Consider the following 20,306-nt stretch of genomic DNA (forward strand, 5'->3'; position numbering starts at 1 on the left):
TTCTAGGGAAAGTGGAAGGCAAAAGGAAGAGGGGCTGACCAAGGGCAAGATGGATGGATGATATTCTGGAGGTGACAGACTCAACCTTGGGGGAGCTGGGGGTGGCAATGGCCGACAGGAAGCTCTGGCGTGGGCTGGTCCATGAAGTCAAGAAGAGTCGGAAGCGACTGACCAAATAAACAACAACAACAACAACAACAAACTTCTGGCAAATAGTTTAGTAATACAGACAATACATCAAATCCTTTATTAATTCCTGTTATTACATATATATTTATATATTGAACAACTGACCTCTGGACAGTTCCATGATACATAAATTAAATCTTAGGGGTGGACGAAAGTCACTTACCTGTCCTCGAAGGACGTTCGCGGTGGGAGGGAGGTGCTTCGCTGGTCCCCCCGCGAAATTCAGGCTGGGGGGGAGGCTTCCCGCCTCACCCGGCCGAAATTCAGGCCGGGGAGGAGGCGCCTCGCCTCGCCCGGCCGCGAACGCGAAAGTTAAAAAAAAAACAAAACGCCCCCTGATAGGCTACGTGACGATTCACGTAGCCTATCACGGTTAGATCTGCAAAGTCAGCCGTGATAGGCTACGTCAATCGTCACGTAGCCTATCACGGGTGACTTAAAAAAAAAAAAAAAGCGTGTACGCTAATGGTGGCCCCCATAGGGAGCCGCCATTCACGTTCCTTATTTAGTCGCTGTAGTCTACGTAAATGTTTACGTAGACTACAGCGACCAAATAAGGAAGGGGAATGGCGGCTCCCTATGGGGGCCGCCATTATCCGTACACACTTTTTTTTTTTTTTAAGTCACCCGTGATAGGCTACGTGACGATTGACATAGCCTATCACGGCTGACTTTGCAAATCTAGCCATGATAGGCTACGTGAATCATCACGTAGCCTATCAGGGGGCATTTTTTTTTTCTTTCATTGCAATGGCGGCGGCAGCCGGTCGAAAGACTGGCTGCCACTCCCGCCTCGCTCGAACACCCGCCGAACCGCCGGCCGGACCAGCCACTGGGAGGGACATTCGGTGAAGGTAAGTCCCGTCCTGGGGGGGGTGCGGGGGGCAGGGGGGTGCAGAGGATTTCTCCCCAAAACTTGTTCGGGGGGCCGAACACGTTGGCGCTCGGCCCCCCGAAGTTTCAGGGAGAAATTCTCTGCCATCCCTATTAAATCTACATCCACCCTCACACACTTCCAGCATCCAAATCCATTTGTTCTATACATTGTGTTCATTCTTTGTGGAGCCATATACTACCTACGTAACATTTTATACTGAGCTTCTTTCAAGGAAGTACTAACTGAAAAGTTTTTACTTACTCTAAAGATGTCTAGGCACACCTTATCTTCTTTAGATCTTCCAATATATCTCTCCCATCTCTTTCTAGATGAGACATCAATTATTTTAAAGGTGATAATGAGCTGATATAAACATGATAACATTTTCCCCCTTTCCTACTTCAACTGCAACAGACTAGAGCTGTACGCAAATGGCCTCTCAAAATTCTCCACCCTATTTGTGGGCAGAGAAATTAGGGGGACAATTTCACCAAATTTCTCCAGGGGGAGGAGAAATTCTCTGACAATATCTCACAGATAGGGCTCACCACCGACAAGGGTTGTAGCCAGGGATGTCCATCTCCAGGAAAGATGGCCCTTTTGGGGCTCGCTGGATTTCTGCAGCACTCCTGACTCAGCTTGCATTTGCGAGCTGAGTTGCAGTTTTCTTCCCAAAATCTGGGAACCTTTGTTCGGGGGGGGGGGGGGATCCCCCTGACAATAGCAATTTGCTCAAATTTCATAAATTGTGTAATTTGCTCAAATTGCAGGTGTAATATGCACAAATTATGCAATTTACAGGTGAAATTCACACAAATTATGCAATTATGGCTGCAGTTTTCACAAATTATGTGAATTGCAGATGCAATTTGTTCAAATTGCTATTTACATTTTTTTAAGCCCTGAAAAAATGTGAACTGGTCTGACTCGATGCAGATTGAGTTAGGCCAGTTCACAGGAAAGTGAGCCGAAGTCCGGAAGGCCAAGCTGATGAAAGTGCAGTGAGATCCACCCCCCTCAATGAGTTCCTCTGACATCCCTAGTTGTAGGACAACTTCTCTCTCTCTCATTTTCCAAAGGGTTTTCTGGTTTTTTTGCTCTGCTACTGCAAATGGCAACAGCATCAAATGTGCTGGCAGCCTGGCTCCCATTTTACACCTTCCAGAATACTCCATTACTAGCATCATTCTAGGGCATTTGGGGGGGGGGTGAGGGATGCCACCACCACAAGAAATGATGGTGAAGAAAATTTGGAGGAAATTCTGCAAAGTGGCCTTTGCAGAATTCCAGTGGGGTAAGAAAAGAAAAATCTCAGGACTTTTCTGAGAAAAGGTCTGCTGAGAAATTTTGGCTCACCCTAGTTGTCATTCTTCAGAGTTCAGCACCTTCCCAGTGGCTTCCAAATGTTACATTTCTGAGGGATGAGTGTGGATACATCTTGTCTTTACTGCAGATTCTGGGAATACCACTCCTTCACTGCAAGCCCTGTAACAGCGATGAAGGTGGTGGTGGTGGTGGGGAATGTTGCGTCCAGCTCCACAGAAGAGGTGGTGCTAGTGCTGTGCCGAAATCTGACCTCCAATTTCCTGAAAGTTTTCTTCCCCCATGAAAGGAGCTTCTATTCTGCCTCATTTTCAGGGAATTTTATAACTTAGTTTGAATTTCTTTGGGTGGTGTTTTTGACCTTACCTAATTGCTCTGAGATGTCTTAGGGCATTGTGTGCAAGTTTTCCTTTCTATAATACATCTCTCCATTGCTCTGCAGTCTCCCAGGCTGTCTACAATTCCTGATCTGAAAAGGCTGTATGAGAGGAATTACCTCATGATGTCTTCCTCTGGGCAGGAAGTGCAGGAAGCCAAGGAGGCTACAGGCTGCCAGAGAGATGATTGTATAATGAAAGACAGGACACTTACACACTCACCTCAGTCACCTCATAAGAAAGCTAAGCACAAGAACCCTAATCTAAAAGGATGAGAATTCCTCTGAAACTACTTCTCCTTTGTATTTTTTTTCAGAAGCAATTTCTTTTTTATGAACTTGAATGAGAATCGTTGAAAAATATTCAACGGAAGAAATTTTTCTATCTCAAATGCAGTCCTCTGTCTCAAATATATTATTTTTAGATCACATCAGATGAAATTCTTGATTTGAACAAGTTTGTATCACCCTGGTGTCCACTAGGGATGTATGAAAGTCACTTACCTTTTTGAAGGGTGACATTCATGGTGGGGGGGAGGCGCTCCATCCCTCCCCCCAAAATTCTCTCTGGCCAGGTCCGTTCTGTGGAGATTCTGCGGAGCCATTAGCCGGGGCTGCCCACAGCTGGACATCCAGCCACATTAAACCAGATCAAACTGGATTTATCGTGCAAGAATCTTAACGTCAAATATTTGTCACATAGTTAATATTATCAAAAACACTTGATTACTGATAAAGTGTCTGCTCTTCCTGGGTGTGACGAAAGCTTTTGACAGGGTAGAGTGGGGTTATTTGTTTCAAGTTTTAAACACATTTAATATAAAATGGAATTTTGTGGCCTGGATAAAAATTATTTATAGTTCACCTATGGCTAGATTATTAGTAAAGAATGATTTTACAAAACTTTTAACTTATCATGAGAGACTAGACAAGGGTATCCCCTTTCACCATTGTTGTTTGCTCTGGCAATAGAGCCTCGGGCTATAGCTGTAAGGGCTGACAATAATATTAAAGGATTCAAAGCTAGTCATGGGGCTATTAAAATCACATTATATGCAGATGATATAATGCTGTCTTTTGAACACCCATTCTCTTTAACGAAGTCTCTTTTCTCTTAAATGGCTACTCATAGCTTAGTTTCTTCTCTTTAATAGATATGTATAGCTTAGTTTCAGGATATAAAATAAAAAAAGATAAATCTGAAATAATTATATTAAATACTATGACTGAATATAAGAGACTGGTATTGAGTATATTAGGGATAGAGTGGCCTTAGGTGTTAGATATTTAAGGGTAAGGTTATCTGCTAACTTGAACCACATGGGCAAGTTAAATTACCAGGACCTAGTGGATGATATAATTAAGGAAATCAATAGGTGGGCAAATCTAAAAGTAAAAGTATCTTGGTTTGTGAGGGTGGCTGCTGTTATGGCAATTGTGACAAAATTCTTGTTTTGGTTTACTGATAGGGATGTACGAAAATTCCGCCACGGATCTCGGGGAGGCCGAATGCCAGCACATTCAGCCCCCCAAAATTGGTGGCGGAACGGCCCGCCCCCCCTGGGACGAGACTTACCTTGGGCTGATCTTGGTGGCGGCGGCGGCTCCAGGGGTGGCTCCGGCGGAAGTTTGGCAGCGGCGGCGGCGGGCGGCCGGCCTTCCGACCGGCTGCCACCGCCGCCATTTCCAGTTAAACAAAAACCAAAAAAACCAAAAAAAGTGATAGGCTACGTAAAGATTTACATAGCCTATCATGGCTAGGTTTTTTTAAAAAAACCGTAATAGGCTACGTAAATGTTTACATAGCCTATCACTGCTGACTTAAACAAAAACAAAAAATGCGCATACGCAAATAGTGGCGGCCATGGCCACCGCCATTTGCGTTCCTTATTTTGGCATGTCTTAGTCTACATAAACATTTACGTAGACTAAAATGGCGAAAATAAGTGGAACGCAAATAGCATAGCGTCTATGCTATTTGCGTTCCCCTTATTTTCGCCATCTTAGTCTACGTAAATGTTTATGTAGACTAAGACGTGTCAAAATAAGGAACGCAAATGGTAGCAGCCGTGGCCGCTGCCATTTGCGTACGTGCATTGGTGTTGTTTTTTTTTTAAGTCAGCCGGGATAAGCTACATAAACATTTACGTAGCCTATCATGGCTGACTGCAGGGATGCAAACGGCGGCGGCTATGGCCACCGCCATTTGCATCCCTGCTAGCCAGCGGCTGGATGTCCGGCTGCTGGCTAGGGATGGCGGAGAATTTCTCCCCGAAACTTCGGGGGGCCGAGCGCCAACATGTTCGGCCCCCCGAACAAGTTTCGGGGAGAAATCCTCCGCACCCCCCGCACCCCGCACCCCCCCCCCGGGACGGGACATACCTTCGCTGAATGTCCCTCCCGGCGGCGGGTCCGGCTGGCGGTTCGGCGGGTGTTCGAGCGGGGCGGGAGCAGCAGCCGGTCTTTCGACCGGCTGCCGCCGCCGCTGCCATTCCAAGAAAAGAAGAAAAAAAAACACCCCCGTGATAGGCTACGTGACGATTAACGTAGCCTATCACGGCTGACTTTGCAGATTTAGCCGTGATAGGCTACGTTAATCGTCATGTAGCCTATCACGGGGGCGTTGTTTTTTTTTTAAACGTTCGAGTTCGTGGCCAGGAGAGGCGGGAAGCCTCCTCCCCGGCCTGAATTTTGGCTGGGGTGAGGCGGGAAGCCTCCCCCCCGGCCTGAATTTCGGCCAGGGCGAGGCGGGAAGCCTCCCCCCGGCCTGAACTTCGCGGGGGGAGCAGCGAAGCGCCTCCCCCCCACCGCGAACAAGCTTCGATGAAAGGTAAGTGCCTTTCGTCCACCCCTACTGCTGGCGGAGCCGGCCGGTGGCTCCGCAGAATCGCTGCAGAGCACAGCCGGCTGGTCAGGATTCTGGGGGGGGGAGGAATGGAGCGCCTCCCCACCATCCAGGATTCCGGGGGGAGGGACGGAACACCTCCCCCTCAACCATAAACATAATTCGTGAAAGGTAAGTACCTTTCGTACATCCCTACTGCATTACCTCTTTTTATTGACTTTTGAGAAATCCTAGGTTGGGATAAGCTTTTATTAAAATGTATATGAGAGAAGAAACCACCTAGGCTGAAAATGGATATATTGCAAGCACCTTTTAGAGAAGGTGGACTTGCTTTTCCTTGTTTGAATCAGTGTTTTGAAGCTGCTCCATTGACGTGGATGACATTGTGGTTTGGACAGAATAGCTCAGAACCAGATGTTTTGCTGGAACAAGAATTAATTCCAGTTCTTTTAGACACTTTCCCATGGATGGTGAAAGAACCGTGGGAAATATTATTAAAGACAAACTTATGGAACCATGCATGTCTGAAAAAAATAGTTACTTTGTGCAAATTCTCATTTTTCAGAATCAAAACCAGCAAGGACACTTTAATGGTAAATATAGGAAAGCAAAGATGAATTAATTTCTTCCATCAAACTTGCTATATCTATGGAACTGGTTTGCCCAGCTGCCTGAATCCTCTATGGAGCTTATAGTACTTTAAATGGGTTACCCAGTTTATGCCAGTTTATTCCTTTTGTATATCTTGAGCTACTGTACGTAATTTATTGAAATTCAAACTTATTCTCTGAATACCAGTTGCTATAACAACCCCATGCTTTGAACTCTGCCTTCACTGTTTTCTGCTGTATCAGTTCAGAGCTTGTGTTTAAAAATTTCAACATTTCTGGATTGCGGGAATAGGATTGATTTTCCCTTTCTTTTTTCTTAGGAGACATTGCTTTGTCAAGAAAAGGGGTAGCTTGATTTTTAGGATGCTTTATTGTTGGTTTTTTTAATTTTATCTGTTTCTATTCTGTAAACTTCTTCGATGGCTTTGGGGTGCAAAAACAGCCTAGCAATATCAATATAAACAAACAAGTAAACAAACAGAATTGTATAAATTGGGCAATGCCAGGTTGTGTCAGACTAAAAATGGAATACAATCTGTCAGCAGAGTGGATTCTTCTTCTACCTTGTATCCACCCTATGCCCACCCTCCAAATCCACCATGGAGTGGACACTCTGGAGAAGATTTTGGGAATATGCAGGAGGCTGTGGGAGAGGGAGGAGGACAGAAAGGTAAGTTCTGTTGCACGAGCCGAAGTCCGCCTGAGCAATGTTGAATGTAGCCCATGGTCATTATCGTGAGAGCTTTATTGCTATGTAGCACAGAGGAGGAAAGAATTATTGCTATGCAGCACAGAGAAAGAAGGTATTGAGAGGTAGGAATGTACAAAATGTCAATTTTGGTTTCTCTTAGTTTCTCATTTTTTTCCAATCTTCTTCCCGAACTTTGAGAATATTTCCAATCTTAAATTCGGTTTGAGCCAGACTAAAATAATGTGTTTTTAAAGTCTGCATGAAAATTTGTACTTATATTTGTCTGCATTTCTCATAACTCATAACTAGGGATGTCATGGGAGTCTGGGGGGGGGGGTGGAGTTCAGCGGACTCCTCCCCACTCAGCCTCGCAGACTCCAGTCTGCAGACCGCCATGCTTAACCAACTTGGTGTGTGCCAAGTCGGACAACTGAGGTGATCCCTGCTCCCTTACTGAGCTGCCATTTTGTGCAAAATGGCAGCTCATTCATTTTATGTAAAGGGGCTTTTGATGTAAATGGCAGCCATAAATGCTGTAATTTTGCGTACATGGCCCCTTTATGGTCTCCATTTGCATAAAAAGCCCCTTTACATGAAAAGAATGAGTCACCATTTCGTGCAGAATGGCAGCTCAGAGAGGAAGAGGGTGGCTACACACTGCTTGCCTGGCACCTGCAGACTGGACAGTAGCTGACATGGTGAGTGGGGTCAAGCAGCTGGCAGGGGTCCATCAAGCACCATGTGAGGCAGACCCAGGTGAATTCACCCATCCCTACTCACATCTAAATCTCGTAATTTATATACACATTTCTGGGCATGCTTTTCCTGAATATACACTATAGACCTTTTTAAACTAAAGAACTCATTTGTAAAATCTGGAGAAGTGCACATTTTGAAAGGTAACTGAATTTCAGTTCATGTATGAATGTATGAAATTAGGTAAGTTCACATTTAAATGCAAATCACAAGAATTTCTTCCCTATTCCTGTTAGGAGGATAGAAAAAAAGAAGTTGTCCTCTCTTTCCCCTCCTGTAACCTTCACTTGCAAGCTCTGAACTGTACTACCAGGTTCCTCTTCCAGAAATGTCTGTTGTTTTAGACAGGAACACTTCCCTCAGAAGTTGGGAATACACCACATTTACTCAGAAACATCTCTGCCACAACATCCCCATCCTCATTTCTTCTGACTTCACACGAGCAGCCTCAGAATCAGCTTTCTTGTTCCTTGCAAATGCATGCATTATGATAAACTTTTCTGCTGTTAGTTCAACACAAAAAAGGAAAACGGGGTGGGGGACAGATAAAGAGATTTCTCATCAAAATCCCAGCTGCATCTCTTCTGAGGGAACAGATATATTCAGATGTTTGTTTCATCCTGGCCTAAATACAGCATGTTGAAAAACTGTTTGATTTGCATAAGTGCTATCAGCCTAACAGTGCTCTTTACTCTAGATTTTTCTCATTTCATAACATTGGCATTTCATTTAATTTTGACAAAGCACTTGTGGCGTATGAAGGGATGGGGAAGTGCTTGAATTTAAGCTTGTGCCCTCTTCAGAAAATCTTGATAATCCACGTTAGTTTCAGGTATTTTTCAATGTCAGGTCACACTGGAATTTTAGGATAATAGAAAAAACTACTCTCCCAGACACAATTTTTGAGTGAGTGAAAAACTCCCTCCCTCCACCACCGCATTGCTACCATTGTCCTGGCAGATTTTGAAGGACATGGAATAAATAAGCCCTTACGAGTTTTAAGAGCTCTTTGGATTGACGTCTAAAAGACAAAAAACTTGTGGGCACACAAAGTGGCAAGTGCTGAGTTTACCAGTGCAATCAGGAAGGTTCTTAAGATGTTGTTTCCACAACTACACTATATGCTACGTGTGTGTGCATGCACACGTGCAGTGAGATTTTGCCTCTGTTCCTTAGAAGAGTTAGAGCCTGAGGAGACTTCTGGCTAGCTGCCTTGCATCTGGCAGCCAGGCCAATTGGAAGTGGGTGTAGCTAGGCCTATTTAAGGCTGGACACAGCTCCCCCAAGTTCAGTTTCCAGCGGTAATCACACTCAAAACCTGGGTGAACTTCTTGCAGCCTGAGGGACAAATTCAATTTCAGTCAAGCTCTTTGGGGCAGCACTTCAGTGGTGGACAGGGCCAAAGGCAAAGGGCATGTGGCTTAAAAGACCAAGATATTAGCTTAAAGTTCTACTGCTACTAACTAAGCCTTAGGAGAGGCATTTCAACCTTTTAGAATGAGGAAAAACCTAGGGATGTCAGAGAATTTCACCACGATTCTCAGGGATCGAAATCGAAATCGGTGGCAAAACAGTCTGCCCCCCAGCCCCGCCCGGGACGGGACTTACCTTGGGCGAATCTACCTGGAGGCAGCGGCTCCGGTGGTGGTTCAGCGGCAGTTTGGCGGTGGCAGCTGCGGTGTCCGGTCTTCCGACTGGCTGCCGCTGCTGCCATTTCCAGTAAAAAACACACACACACACACACAAAAACGTGATAGGCTACGTAAAGATTTACGTAGCCTATCACGGCTAGATTTAAAAAAAATACCATGATAGGCTACATAAATGTTTACGTAGCCTATCACAGCTGAGTAAAAAACCCACAAAAAACGCACGTACGCAAATGGCGGCGCCCATGGGCGCCGCCATTTGCATTCCTTATTTTGGCACGTCTAGTCTACGTAAACTTTTACATAGACTACAGCGAAAATAAGGGGAATGCAAATAGCGTAGCATCTATGCTATTTGCATTCCCTTTATTTTTGCCGTAGTCTACGTAAACGTTTACGTAGACTAGACATGCCAAAATAAGGAATGCAAATGGTGGTGCCCATGGGCACCGCCATTTGCGTACGCGCGGTTTTTTTTTTACTCAGCCGTGATAGGCTACGTAAACATTTACGTAGCCTATCACGACTGACTGCAGGGATGCAAATGGTGGCGGCTACGGCTGCCGCCATTTGAGGACCCGGCCGGCCAGGATTCGGGGGGGAGGGATGGAGCGCCTCCCCCCCGGCCAGAATTTCGGGGGGGAGGGATGGAGCGCCTGCCCCCCTGCCAGAATTTCAGGGAGAGGGACGGAGTGCCTCCCCCCCATCTCGAATCACATTTTGCTAAAAGGTAAGTGACTTTCGTACATCTCTAGAAAAACCAATGCAAAAGCTGAGAAACTATTGAACTATCAGTGGCCAGGGGAAAGGAGGTGGGGCCAGGGGAAGTTGGCAGGGCCATCTTGAGAACCCTGGATTTGGTCCAGGGATCTGAGGCGCAACACCTCTGCTCTAACCCTTCCAACTTCAGACAGTGCAGGATTAACTGGACAACAGTTGTACTGAGTAGGAATGTTTGGTTCACATTCCTAATTGATTACAAGCATCTCTACACCAGACTAAAATCCCACATTTAAAAGGGGACTTTCTGCTTGTGTTTTAAATGCAGGATCACAACGGACTCCCTTTACACATGCTTCCTTTCCCTTTCCCCTCCTTCTCCCCCTTATCTGAATCCTCCATTAGGGATGTACGAAAGTCACTTACCTTTTCGCAGGCATGCTTCACAGTGGGGGGAGGCGCTTTGCTTCTCCCCCCGAAGTTCAGGCGAGGAGGGGGAGGCGTCCTGCCTCACCTGGCCGAAATTCAGGCCAGGGGGGGAGGCGCCCCGCCTTGCCCGGCCGAAATTCAGGCAGGAGAGAAGCGCCCCGTCTCCCCGGCCACGAAACAAAAAGTAAAAACAAACAAACAAAAAAAACCCATGATAGGCTACGTAACGATTAACGTAGCCTATCACGGCTAGATTTCCAAAGTAAGCCATGATAGGTTACGTAAATCGTTACGTAGCCTATCACGGGTGACTTTGAAAAAAAAAAGTGCGTATGCAAATGGCGGCGCCCTATGGGCGCCACCATTTGCATTCCTTATTTGGTCCCGGTAGTCTATGTAAAGATTTACGTAGACTACGCTGTAGTCTACGTAAATCTTTACGTAGACTACCGGGACCAAATAAGGAACGCAAATGGCGGCGCCCATAGGGCGCCGCCATTTGCATACGTGCTTTTTTTTTTTCAAATTCACCCGTGATAGGCTACATAACGATTTACGTAACCTATCATGGCTGACTTTGGAAATCTAGCCGTGATAGGCTATGTTAATCGTTACGTAGCCTATCACGGGTTTTTTTATTACACTTTACTTTGTAATGGAGGTGGCGGCAGCCGGTCAGAAGACTGGCTGCTGCCCCCGCCCCCGACGAAAGGCTGACGAACCACCGCCGGGACCCGCCACCGGGAGTGACATTCGCCAAGGGTAAGTCCCATCCCAGGGGGGACGGGGGGGTGGCGGAGAATTTCACTGCTGATTTCGGGGGGCCGAATGCGTTGGCGCTTGGCCCCCCGAAGATTCAGGGAGAAATTCTCCGCCATCCCTATCTTCCATATGTTTCACTGGTCTAGCTCCTGTTCTTGCAGCTTTTGCTATTTCATGTAGGGATGGACGGAAGTCCCTTACCTGATCCAGCAGCTTGCTTTGCGGTGCAGGGGAGGTGCTCCATTCCTCCCCCCAAAATTCTGGGTTGGGGGAGGCGCCCCGTCCCTCTGGCCGAAATTCTGGCCGGGGGGGAGGTGCCCCGTCCCTCCGGCTGAGAACCTCGTCTCCTGCTGGGACGCAAATGGCGGCGGCCATAGCTGCCGCCGTTTGAGTCCCTGCAGTCAGCCCTGATAGGCTATGTAAATCTTTACGTAGCCTATCACGGCTGACTTTGGGGGAAAAAAAACGCGCGTATGCAAATGGCGGCGCCCATGGGTGCCACCATTTGCGTACGCGCTTTTTTTTTTACGTAAAAAGATTTACATAGCCTATCATGGCTGTCTTTGAAAATCTAGCCATGATAGGCTACGTAAATCGTTAGGTAGCCTATCACGTGTTTGTTTTTTTGTTTTTACTTTACTTTTTTTATTTCGTGGCTGGGGAGATGGGGCGCTCCCGTCCGGCCTGAATTTCGGCTGGGAGGGGCAGGGCGCCTCCCTCCCACCAAGAACTTCGGGGGAAGAACTGAAGCGCCTCCCCCCCACCGCAAAGCAAGCTGCGGGACCAGGTAAGGGACTTTTGTCCATCCTTACCAATAACCAAAGTTCTCTGGGTGGTGTACAATACATTAAAAATGCAAAATAGAAACATTAAAATGAATAATATAAACAGCACACAATAAAGCCAAGATAAAACCAGCAACAAAGACTAAAACTATTCCAGCACATAAAACCAAATTGAAACCAGCAGCAGAAGAAGATACTAAAAGCTAGGGATGTTAGAGAATTCCACCACGGACTCCAGTGAGGCCCGATTCTTTAGAATCTGCCCCCCCTGGAGTCCGTGGCGGAACAGAGCAATCCCCCCCTGCTACCCTGTGAAATTGTCTCAGGACGGACCCTACTTGGTGTCAGCCATCTGGTCCGTCCACTGCCCCTGCTCTGTGGCTGCAAATGGCTGCCCCGATCTGCGGCTGACATTTGCATCCCTGCGTTAAGGAGTTCTGGCCATGGCCGGCTGCAGCAGACGTAAATGGCAGCCATCGTAGAGACCACCATTTGTGTCCTGCCAGGCTGCCATGATAGGCTACATAAGTATTTACATAGCCAATCACGGCAAAGACCAGGGGTGTAAACAGTGGCCGCTACGCCGTTTGCACCACTGCTCTTTCCATGATAGGCTACATAAGTATTTACGTAGCCTATCACGGCAAAGGCACCTACACAAATACTTATGTAGCCTATCACAGCAGCCTGGCAGGATGCAAATGGCGGCCACTATGGTGGCTGCCATTTGCATCCGCAGCAGCCGGCTGAGAGACCAGCTGCGGCTGCTGCCGGAGCCACTGCAGGAGGAACATCCGCCCTAGGTAAGCTTCATCCCGGGGGGAATTCCGCGGAGTGGCGGGTCATGGGAGGCTGTTCCACCACAGGTTTTGGGGGGCCGAATGCCAGTGCATTCAGCCTCACTGAAATCCGTGGTGGAATTCTCCACCATGCCTACAGCTAACACAGGGATGTAAATGGTGGCTGCTACGCCATTTGCATTCCTGCATTAGTCGTGATAGGCTACGTATATATTTACGTAGCATATCACAAAAAGAGCAGGGACACAAATGGCATAGCGGCCACCATTTGTGTTCCTGCTCTTTTCCATGATAGGCTACGTAAATATATACGTAGCCTATTATGGCTAATGCAGGGACGCAAATAGCAGCTGCTACAGTGGCAGCCATTTGCAGCCGCAGCCCAGCAGTGGACAGAAGTCTGCGGAGCGGAGCTGGCCAGGGAAGATTCTGAGGGGAGGGACCAATCGCCTCCCCCCCTCCGTGGATGCCCCGGACTGGAATGGGGTAAGTAATTCGTACACCCCTACTAAAAGTATGTTTAAAATAAAAGTTCTTTAAATGTCTGGCAGAATCAAAAGGTCTTCAACTGGTGTCGAAAAGACTATAATGCAGTGGAGGCTGCTGGTTCCAATTTTTGTGGGGCTATGAATCCATTCTGGTTTTAGTCAGAAGCAGCCAAACTTTAAAGTAGCTATCCAAAGTGCTGAACCATATCCCTAAAATGTGTTTAGCACCTTGGATAGCCCCTTTAATGGCCTGGCTGGTTTTGACTGAAACCCAGAATGGGATCATAGCCCCACCAAAATTGGAGCCACCAGCCTTTACCTCAATGCAAGTACCATGTGAGCCTTTCTGGGGAGGGTATTCCACCTCAAGGGCCTCAGTTGATGATCTTAATGTCTAGGTAGGACCTATGCAGGAGGTAAATATGGGAGAAGACTGAGGAGGTAACCTGGCCCCCAGCCATTTAGGGCTTTAAAGCTTGAGAAAGTAGCACTTTGAATTGGGCCCAGAAACACACTGGCAGACAGTGCAGGAGGAGGAGTGGCATAATATGATCAAATCAGCCAGTCCCAGTTAGCAGTTAAGAACGTTGCAGATCAGACATGGAAACTAATAAAGTGGTGGCCCACAGTTTAAGTCATTTGCGGCTATCTAATGTCTTCATTGTGGAGGCTATTGCAGAGAAATGACACCACTAGAGGATTTTCGTTGCTCTTAGCAGTGGTGAAATTCGGATACATATACATGATCAAGCACTGAAAATGAAGTTCCCATTTCCTTTGGTTCTTCTGTTTTGGTTTCATCACAGGAGAATACGTTTCCAAGAATGAGAAATGAAGGATATTTTTCATGGAAGAATGAAGGACATTTGCAACATATTACTGATGTTTCCCCCAAACATCTGATAATATTTTAATGTCAATATGAAATAAAACTTTAAAGGCACAATCCTATGCATGTTTATACAGAAAAGAAGTCCTACAACTCTCTCAGCATGCTCCAGCCAACATGGCTGATTGGGGCATGTTGGGAGTTGTAGGACTTTTAAAAATCTAAACATGGATAGGATTGTGTCATAAGAAACAAACTCTTATAGCCAATGATACCTAACCTCTACAGATTTACAAACATGTATAATACAGTGAGTTGTTGTTGGAGATACATTAACAATAAAGGAGACTTCATTGGTACTTCTGGACATGGAAAATCATAAAGAAATTTTGGAAATTTCTTTATGATTTTCTACACTTGGAAAAATGCAAGACATCTAAAGTTACTGGGTTTCTCTTCTTAGATTCAGTGATGATGCTGTTAGCAAATCTGAAAGGATTCGTTGAATTTTCATTGTACTGCATTTACAAATGGCAGCCAAAATAAATATTGTTTTTTGTCAGGACAAATAACTTCCACCCAAAACATTCAGTTGTGATTTAAGGATATGGTAATAAAGAAACTTACAGTGCAGTCCTATACATATCTACTCTGAAGTGAACCCCATGGAGTTCAATGGCACATGCAGGTAAGCATGTATAGGATTGCTGCCTTAGTGATTATTTCAGTGTAAACGAAGATTGACAACCATAAGATAAATGAAAAAAAATATCTTTATTTACAGGACATTGACAGCAACAGTATAACCATATCGAATACATTTCTCTATTCCCATTAACCTGAGTTGTTATATAAAAATATTTATCTTGTTTTGTTAACCTTTTATAGTTTTAATAAAAATGGGGAGGGGTATCATATAACTTAGTACAAGAGTTGTGCGTACATCCAATTAGAATTAATAATAACATTAGTAGTGAGGTTTTGTACACATACAGGACTAATGTTAATAAATGTACTGGAAATTCATAACAACATTGCCTTTAGTAGCTGATTCAGGAGACAGATGTCTAAGAATGAGAAGGAAAATGCTGGCTTCCGTTTGATAGCTATCGATTTCTTTTAAATCTATTAAGTATGGGGGACTGCGTAGGTGCTGAAGATAATGTTAGTACAAATGAGTCACAAGATGTGTGTTAGTGTGGTTCAAGGACCAAAAAGAATCAAGTTTTTGTTGTTGTTGCAATTTGCCTTTTAACAAGTGTTAGTGAGGATGTGATAAAGCAATGGCACATTTCTAGGGCTGCCACCCAATTAAAGAAATGATGCATCCTGATCCTAGGCATATTTCTTCAGAAGGAAGTCGTAGAGTGTGTTCCATGAGGTTTGCTCCTAGGAAATGTATGCCTAGGATTGCAGCCTTATTAAATAAAGCATACATGTTTAGTTCATTCATCAATCCAATCTGCATATATTTGCATGTGAATGAAACTATGCTTCCCCCTTTTTAGATATCCTGGCAGGGCATCATTTCAGGAAGAAACACACATTGCTTTCTGTGAGATGGGGCGGCGGGTGGGGTTACACACCAGGGTGGGTAGGGCTCCAGCCTTTGGGTAGTATTCAGCATTGTCCCAGTGCTAGCACTAACAACATTTCACTAGTGTAAACCAAGCCTTGTACAACATAGCTAGCGCAACAGGAAAAAGTGGCAATTAGCTGCCAAAATTTGGTGCTGCATTTCAGCAGGAAGTCACTCCTTTTTCCTATTGCTACAATCATGCTGTGCAAATGTTGCTTTATGTTAGTGCAATACTGGCAAGGTCCCCCTTATCACTGGGGGCCCCTGAGCAACTCCTTAAGGATCTCTTCCCCCCTTAAGAGTCCCAGCTTCCTTTTTTTAAACTTTTAAACTTCCCCTTCCCGCTAATGTGAGGTTTAGGCTGTGAGGTGAGTGACAGTCTAGACACAGGGTTTAACTACAGCAGTTTACTAGAAGATTTAAAGCAAACAAATCACAGCTAAACATATTTACACAATAGAGCTGAGTGATACAAAAGGCCTTAAAAGAAAATAAAAGTTCCAAAATGCAAGTTCTTTTACCCTACCTGTCCTTAGACTCTTCTAGGCTGCTCCTTCCTGCTCTAGTCTTCGGACTCTGCTCTCACTTCAGGCTCTGGATGTCTCTCTGACTTGCTCTTGCTCTGTCTACAACCCGGTCTTTCTGATTCCTACTGGCTCTCTCCCTCTCTTTATATACCCTCCTCCTTTGTCCTTCATAACTTCAGACCTGAAGACCCCTATTCAGCCGGTTATTTTTTTCCTGATTAACACATTGTGACAACTTTAAGTGTTTCTGATAAAGTTAACAGAGCTTAGGTCTAGTTTAGATTTAGATTCAGTTCCTACTAGCTGTGATTATTAAATGGAACTTCCCGATCCAGAGGCAGTATAGCACTGACTACCACATCCTGCAGATGAATAGGGATGATCTCCACCTTCATGCCTTGCTTGTGAACTTTCAGAAATTCTTGGCTATCCACTGATGGAAACAGAATATTGGGCTCAGTGGATCTTGGTCTGCTTCAGCGAGACAATTTATATATGTGTGCATTTTATGCATGAGGATGTGAAAAAGACCCCCCCCCCATTTGCAAGAGAGTTACATATAGGTACTGGTCTCACTCTGTCCACCAGGGAGCAGAGTATGGGTGGCTGAAGGGAAGCATGCAGTCTAATGCTCATTTCCCTTCAACCAAGGAAATGGATTTAGGGCAAAAACAACAACAAAACCCCTTTGCTCAGACCTTTGCTCTGCATTTTGACTGCCTAAACCTATTGTGTGGGTGCCGAGTTGTAGATAGGGATGTTGGAGTAATCCACAATGGAATCAAATGAGTTCAGATTTCTATGAATCTCACCCATGGATTCCACAGTGGACTGGCTTTTCCAGAGTCACACAGATTCCATGGTCTTGCTGACCAGTTTTTTCCTTTCCAGAATTGTACACAAATTTAGCCCTAGAAAAATATATAAAATAAAATAAAATAAAAAACCACTGGCTGAAAAAGTGCATTTCCCCATAGGCTAAAGCATGAAAATGTGTATGGGGGGATATATGCATGGGGGGAATTTGCGCAAATGTGCATTTGTACAAATTTGGGAAATTTGAAAAACTCTGATTCCATCAATGATCGGATGATGGAATGAAAGGCACCTGACAATCTGTGAAATGCAGATGGAATGGATTCTATGAATGTCCCTAGTCACAGTGCTTCAAGGAGGTGTGGGGGGACTCCCCCAGAATCCTTTTGTTTACCAAATCCCAAAGTCCTTTAGGGTGAAGAGATTCTGAAAAGGCCCAGTTCTTTCTAAGGAAGGTTTATAGCTCTTGGGGCCCAGCACTGGCCTTACAAAAATGCCTTTACTTTAAGAATGGGAAATGCCTGAAAGGGGAGATAGATAAGGAAACATATCCCTGCTCTCTCTCTGACCTATCTCTCCCCACAGCAAATTCCTTGCAGATTGCCAAGTTATTTACTTCATGAAATAAGTTATGTTTAAAACATTTCCATGCATAACTGAAGTTGAAGGTCATTGAACAACTAGTAGCTTAGCTTATATACCCAAGTTGAGGGTTCATTGACCATCCTCCTCTGGTTCCCCCCCATTCCCCCCCCACTTGCTTCCCAGTCATGCAAAGGGGGTCAGTAAAGCCCCAGTCTTGGGAAATATGAGCTGCCAATATTAGAAATGTTGAAGTGAATGTTCTCTATGGCATTATTGCTTAAGTAATCTTATCAGTTAACAAAACCACACCCTCAGCTTTTTGATCCATCCATCAACGTTGTTTCTAATGAGGCTCAAGTATTAGCATGAAATGGTGGGAAGGGAACACCTTAATATGTAGGGTTTGGTCCTATGCACATTTAAGCCAGGGGCAAAGTTCAGCTTGCCCTTTGGATAACGCTTAGTGATCCACGACGTCAAGTATGTCGTTCTGAAATGCTGAGATTCACCCTGAAAATAAATAAATAAATGATCGTTAAAGGGGAGGAAGAATTATACTGGAAGAAATGCAGTTTTGCATGCAGGCAGGGGCTTGCTTCACAGTAACACATTTCAATTATAAGCTCTATAAGATTTCCACTGTTGCCCTGATGTGTGGATTTATCTACACAAATCCAGATGCGACACATTTAAGACACATAGGGATGATACAAGTTATCTTCCTAGCTGCCACTTGCCACATTGCATCAGAGTACGGTAATGGGAAATCATTGTTTCTGTAGGAAACTTGCAGCCATCTGTGGGAGACAGCTCCTTATCTGTTAAGGTCAAAGGTGCACATGCCACTGCACTCTCGTCAGACAAAAGGCTCAGAGTTATGATGTGGTCTATAGCAATCGATCTTCACAGAAACTGCTGCTAAAGCAGAAGCAAACCTGAGTTGCCTAGCCTACGACTAATCTGGGGGGCAAACCCGGCAAACACATGCCTTTCCTGTGGCTGTGAAAGAAGGCAACCGGGATGGTGCTGTGCCTTTAAGACACACGTCAAGGAAAACATCTGGAGAAATGGCAGACAAGTTGTAGGAATCATAGCTTAACTTTTAACTATTGTTATTTGCCAATTAAAATGTATTGCTCACCCACCACCACCACCAGTTGATGAATAATTACACTGGAAGTAGATGTGGAAGCCGAAGACAAAATTAGCCTTTGTGTTAATTCAAATTATCTGAAGACGAGATTAATTTATGTTGAATTCCTTTTTCTCCCTATTTATTTTGCAGAAGTTTTAACTCTCTCACAGTTCTCAGCTATGAACCAGCTTGTGGGGATATAATTCGCTCATACCATTATATCTATCTATCTATCTATCTATCTATCTATCTATCTATCTATCTATCTATCTCCTTATCATTACCTTGCCAGTGTTATCATTGCAGTTAAAGCTGTGCTTTCCAGCCATCTCCAACTTGAGAGAGGTTTTCAAGGTACCTGAAATGGATTACATTTCCATAGTGCCTTGAAGATTCATGTGTTTTTTAGGTCCTGAATGCCTGCTAGACTTTTTAGAAGTTGAAGGTCATGCTAGTTGTTGTCACTGAAGATGTGATTTTTTTTTTTCATGTTTGGCTAGTAGGACTCCCATTTGCTTTATAGAAATTTAGAACTGCACAGTGGATCTTCTACCTTCTCATTCTTCTCCTCCACTTGGATATTATTAGGAACACAGGAAGTTGTCTTATTCTGTCATTGTATTGTCTATACTGACTGTGGCTCTCCAGGCTTTCAGACAGGAGTCTTTCCCAGCTCTACCTGGAGATGCCAGGAATTAAACCTGGGACCTTTTTACATGCAAAGCATGTATTCTACTACTGAGCTATGGCACTCCTTGAAAGATAAATGTCCCAATCTTTTCATGAAATCCTCTAAATGCTATATCCCTGGGCAGCTTTGACTAATATTACTAGCCCTATTCAAGTGTTCTGGACCTGAATGGGGCAAACACATGAAAAGAAAGAGCAGTCTAGCCTCACACCATTCCTTCATCGTGTTTGTCACTGTCAACTCATGGAGGGCAACTGTCTGAAGAGGAGAGCCTCTCCTATCCATGAAGGTGCTCTGTGCCAGCAAGAATGCTGAAAAATCACAAAGTTTTCCATATTCAGGACAAAAAGAGCTTGAGATTTTTTTTAAAAAAATGTGAATGTGAGACAAACCCAAACTGAGAGATTCATCCATCCAGGCCCAGGACTTTGAGGGCTTAGCTCTTAAAAGGCATGACTTAAATCCCTGTGTATTCAACCACGTTAGTGCTGAATTAGTGTTGCCACCTCTTTTTCCCAAGAGGCACCTCATCTTTAACAGCTATATGGCAAGCTGGTACATCATGATCCTATCCATGTTGGGAGTATCTGTACCTATTGGATTTGGCTGGTGTAGATGGGTGAGAATTTAATTTCAGTTCAGTTTTTTATAAGAATTTACCAAAGCACTTCATATTCAGGAGAGAAACAAACTTGAGATCCTAAAAATTTAAATGTGGGAAAAAGGAAAATTGATAGATGTACCCATCCCTACAAGAGCAGGATGGTCCTGGAAGGGCAATCCCCAGGTTCACTAAAGAGATGGTGGTCTGATTCCTATGAAACAAAGATGGAACTTTTAGGT

The sequence above is a fragment of the Heloderma suspectum genome, chromosome 2 (assembly GCF_057233095.1).
Source record: "Heloderma suspectum isolate Gila_16-S chromosome 2, 16-S_ref, whole genome shotgun sequence".
Lineage (NCBI taxonomy): Eukaryota > Metazoa > Chordata > Lepidosauria > Squamata > Helodermatidae > Heloderma > Heloderma suspectum.